General features: G+C 38.1%; 1 pseudogene; it reads left to right on the forward strand.

The window, feature by feature from the left end:
* The first annotated feature begins 3,627 nt into the window (after nucleotides 1–3,627).
* On the forward strand, nucleotides 3,628–4,014 carry LOC138075733 (keratin-associated protein 6-2-like; annotated as a pseudogene).
* The last annotated feature ends 1,586 nt before the right edge of the window (nucleotides 4,015–5,600 follow it).

The raw sequence follows: 5,600 nt of genomic DNA on the forward strand, positions 1-5,600 counted from the left end.
CTATTTAATTGGTTCTGCAAATGATACCTAGAAATTAACTTAAGGAAGCAAAAGATTTATATTCTGAAAACCATAAAACTTTGATAAAGAAAATTAAAAATTATATGCAAAAAGGAATAGCTATCCCATTCCCTTGTACTGGAAAAGTTAATATTATTAAAATGGCCATAATACCCAAAGAAATCTACAGATTTAATGCAATTTCTATCAAAGTACCCATGATATTTTTCACAGAACTAGACCAAAACCATTCACAGAACTAGAACAATCTTAAAATAGTTCTAAAATTCATAGAAAAATAATCTTAAAACTAGAACAACAAAAGGCCACTAATTGGCAAAGCACTCTTGAAAAAAAAATGATAACACTGGAGATATAACTTTCCCAAAGTGACTATATTGTAAAACTACAGTAATCAAAATAACACTATATTGGCATAAAAAAACACATAGATCAATGGAGCAGAAGACAGAGTCCAGAAACAAACCTCCACACCAAAGATCAGTTAATTTATGACAGGAGAAGCTAGTATATACAGTGGTAAAAAGACAATCTCTTGGACAAGTGATGCTGGGAAAATTGAACGGCCACATATAAATCAATGAGATTAGAACATTCCCTCACACCGTACAAAGAAGTAAACTCAAAATGGGTTAAAGACGTAAATGTAAGACCTAAAAATTAAAAACTCTTAGAAGAAAACATGGGCAGAAACTTCTTTGACATAAATTGTATCACTATTTTTTTTTTTTTTTTGATCTGTCTCCTAAGCCAAAAGCAATGAAAGCAAAAGTAAACACATGGGACATACTTACACTTAGAAGTTTTTGCATAGCAAAAGAAGCAGTCAATAAGGTAAAAAGGTACCCATTCTCTGCAGAATGGGAGAAAATATGCAAATGATGTGACTGACAAGGTGTTAATATTCAAATTATGTAAACACCTCAAAATAGAAAAGTTGAAAGACCCAATCAAAAAATGGACAAAAGACCTGAATAGCTATTTTCCAAAGAAGACATACAGATGGCTAACAGGACAAGAAAAGATGCTCAATATTACCAATAATCAGAAAAATGCAAATCAAACAATAATACAATATCAACTTACATCAGTCAGAGTAGCCATCACCAAAACAATCTATAAATATCAAAAGTTTTAGAGGATATGGGGAAAGAAACCACTTAAACACTCTTGGGGAATGTAAATTATTGGTGCAACCACTATGGAAATCAGTGTGGAGGTTCCATAGAAACCTAAAAATAGAACAACGATATGATCCAGTTCTACTCCTGGGTACATATTCAGAAAAAGTGAAAACACTAATTTGAAAAGATACATATGCTCCAATGTTCATGGCAGTACTGTTATAATATCTCACATAGGGAAGCAACTCAAAGGTCCCTCGAAATATGAATCAATTAAGAAGATATGGTGTACATATACACACAATGAAACATTCTGTTCAGTTCAGTTCAGTCGCTCAATTGTGTCTGACTCTTTGCAACCCCATGAATCTCAGCATGCCAGGCCTCCCAGTCCATCACCATCTCCCGGAGTTCACTCGGACTCACGTCCATCGAGTCAGTGATGCCATCCAGCCGTCTCATCCCCTGTCGTCCCCTTCTCCTCCTGCCCTCAATCCCTCCCAGCATCAGGGTCTTTTCCAATGAATCAGCTCTTCGCATGAGGTGGCCAAAGTATTGGAGTTTCAGCTTCAAAATCAGTCCTTCCAATGAACACCCACGACTGATCTCCTTTAGGAGGGACTGGTTGGATCTCCTGGCAGTCCAAGGGATTCTCAAGAGTCTTCTCCAACACCGCAGTTCAAAAGCATCAATTCTTTGGCGCTCAGCTTTCTTCACAGTCCAACTCTCACATCCATACATGACCACTGGAAAAACCGTAGTCTTGACTATAGACGGACCTTTGTTGGCAAAGTAATATCTCTGCTTTTCAATATAGTATCTAGGTTGGTCATAACTTTCCTTCCAAGGAGTAAGTGTCTTTTAATTTCATGGCTGCAATCACCATTACTCAGACATAAAAATGAGATATTACCATTTGCAGCAAAATGGATGGATCTAAACAGTGGCACCCCACTCCACTACTCTTGCCTGGAGAATCCCATGGGCGGAGGGGCCTAGTAGGCTTCAGTCCATGGGGTTGCTGAGAGTCGTACATGACTGAGCGACCACTTCACTTTCACTTTTCACTTTTCACTTTCATTTTTCACTTTCATGCCTTGGAGAAGGAAACGGCAACCCACTCCAGTGTTCTTGTCTGGAGAATCCCAGGGACAGGGGAGCCTGCTGCGCTACTGTCTATGGGATCACACAGAGTCGGACACGACTGAAGTGGTTTAGCAGAAAATATTATGAGTCTTCCCTGGTGGCTCAGATGGTAAAGCATCTGCCCGCAATGCGGGAGACCTGGGTTCGATCCCTGAGTTGGGAAGATCTCCTGGAGAAGGAAATGGCAAATGCTTAATGAAAGAAGTTCAGGCAGAGGAATAAGTCAGACAGAGGAAGACAAATACTGCATTACTTCACTTATATGAAAACACTAAAAATTGTAAAATGAAAGCACATGCAAGACAGAAGAGATCAAAAGATATAGAAAATAATCCTTTGGTTACGAAAGGAGAGAGAGAAGGGGAGGGACCAATTAGTGCCATTGGATTAGCAGATGCAAACTACTGCTTATAAGCAGATGAGCAATAAAGATATACTATATGGCATGGTGAATTCTTTATTATGTTGTAATAATATTTAATGGAATATAATCTTCAAAAACATTGAATAATTATGCTCTACACCCAAAACTAACACAATATTGTAAATCAACTATAGCTGAATAAAAAAGAAAACTTCCAAATTTGGAGCCTGCCAGATTCTGAAAATGGTGAATGAAAGTAAAATCTATACAAGATATGCAAAAAAAAAGTTCACAACCAAAAAAATTTTGACCACATCTTTGATGATGGAAAGGTCCGGTGTTCCTTTCGAGTGAGGAGCAAGGGTGTGTTTCGATTTAGGCATCTACAGATAGAGAAACATTTATAAATATGTAGCTGTAAACAAGATTTCTATTCTTAGCACTATTGACAGTTTGGACAAGATGTTTTCTTGTTGGGGGCTTCTTTGTGAATGCAGAATCATCAGCATCTTTGGCTTCTATAAATGAATTTGCAATGATTCAAGAAAGGAGGTAGGAATATTCTTGTCTTATGGCCAGAGGCAAATGATTTAAGAAAGGAGAGAAAAGGGGCAAAGTTTTTCTACGTTGCTTCTCATATTTTTAATATAAGATATATATTAAATGATAGGAAATTTTGAAAATGGGTATCTGTTAGAGGCACATGATTCTACTGAAAAAATTCTCTGGCAGAGCAAATTAAAATGATGCTCTTCATATATCTCCAAACTAACTAGCTACTTTAGGCAAATTATCGATTGTCAAAAGTGACCGGCACATCATGGTTGCTTCCATATTTGTTGTCTATGTCAGGGAATGGATGGTATGCTCTGCCAATTACTGAGAGCATATAAAGGTCCATGGGAAGGAGAAGGCACACACACTTCAGAACCATCGCCTTGCAGTCCACCTGAATCTGCTCCCCTTAACAACATGCATAGTAACTACTACGGCAACTCCTATGGCTATGGCTGTGGAAACAGCTATGGCTGTGGATTGAGCCCTTAGTATGGCTGTGGTTATGGAACCAGATGTGGCTGTGGATATGGTTCAGGATATGGCTGTGGATTTAGCCCCTATTGTGGCTGTGGATACAGCTCCCGTTATGGCTGTGATTATGGAACCAGATGTGGCTGTGGGTATGGGACTGGCTGTGGATATGGTTCAGGATATGGCTGTGGATTTAGCCCCTATTATGGCTGTGGATACAGCTCCCATTATGGCTATGGTTATGGAACCAGATGTGGCTGTGGATATGGGACTGGCTACGACAGTTACAGGCCAGTCTGCTACAGGAGATGTTATTTTTCTTGCTGCTAGAATGTCACCACCTAAAACACCATTTATGTCTGAAACCACACATCTAAGATAATGCTGATTCAAAGATTGAAAAGTCGTGATTTCTATATGCAAAAGATCACATGCAAGACAGAGCTTTGACCTTCAACTATCTGTTTTTAGATTGGCATCTTTGAGTCCAGAAGCTCCATGGGGGTATCATCTGTCTTTTTTCCAATGTTAACCTTTACTTCCTTAATCTCTGACTCTCCATAGTAATGAACCTAATACCTTACTGTTGGGGAAGTCCATTGTTATCAATAAAAATGCTTCACTGTTTCTAACAAATCTCTGTGTATTTGCTTGTGCATAATTTTTGTTTTGAGGTGTTATGGCTTCTGTTGAAAACTGAGCAAATGTGAAGCTGAACTTTGAAGTCCTTCTTGATATAAGCATTTCTTTTTATACCTGCATCAGAAATAATGTCTTTACAACCTATTTCTTGTTTTTCACATACTTAGGCACTCACATATAAAAGCACAAATCTCAGTATTTCAGGACTGGGCTTTGCAAAACTCTCTGTGACTGGGAGGTGAAAGAGGAGGAATGATACTTTATTCAGGAAGTTAATGAAAATTCCAAAATAAACAAGAGGTGGCCTGAGTACTTAAAGGAATAATGGAAAGGAAGGGAAATTTTCCAGCATATATGAGAAATAAGAAGCAGAGATAGGTGTCAAACACATGAGACTAAAAAATGCATGTAAAAGTCAAAACATTCTATCATATCATCAGTTTTTGATGGAAATGCAAATGTATTTGTTTGTATATATTGATGTTGAAATTGTTTTCAATCACTTAGTTGATCAATAGTTTTGAGTAGTTTTGAAAGGGTCTCATCCTAGACACTGAAGACAAAGTAGAAAAATTATAGAAAAACTTTCTACTCTCACAGTGTTTACATTCTAGTAGGTGAAGAATAAAAAATGAAAACTAAGATAATTTCAAACTGACAGTTGGGATGTGGGAACAAAACCGTTTAGTGGGAAAGAGAGTAAGGATTGAAGCATTAAAGAGATATTTCAGGGAGATACTTTCACCTTGTGATATCTCATGCCAATTGCAAAGAAAGATTCAAAAGGGCAGTAGCAAATGTAAAGGGGAAAAGAAGTCCACGAAGTTTTGGAAGAATATGATTTAGTAAGCATGTATGAGACAGCTTACTTATCCAGTAAAGAGTCTTCACAAACTAACTCTTAAACATACCTTCAAAATTTGAAACGGTGTGACTCCCTTAGTTAAAGAGGGCTTCCTTGGTGGCTCAGACAGTAAAGAATCTGCCTGCAGCGCAGACCTGGGGTCAGTCCTTGGGTTGGGAAGATCCCCTGCAGAAGGCAATGACCATCCAACCCAATATTCCTGCCTGAAGTATTCCATGGATAGAGGAGCCTGGCGGGCTACAGTCCATGGGGTTTGCAAAGAGCTGGACACATCTGGACAACTAACCCTTTCATACTTTCACTAGTGAAAGAACACTTGAGACATTCAGCTCAGTGAAATGACAAAATGGTGATAATCAATCCAAATATCTATTAGTTTGTAAATGACACACAAATAATTGAACAGAAA

Source organism: Capricornis sumatraensis, chromosome 1, assembly GCF_032405125.1.
Source record: "Capricornis sumatraensis isolate serow.1 chromosome 1, serow.2, whole genome shotgun sequence".
NCBI classification, from domain to species: Eukaryota; Metazoa; Chordata; class Mammalia; order Artiodactyla; family Bovidae; genus Capricornis; species Capricornis sumatraensis.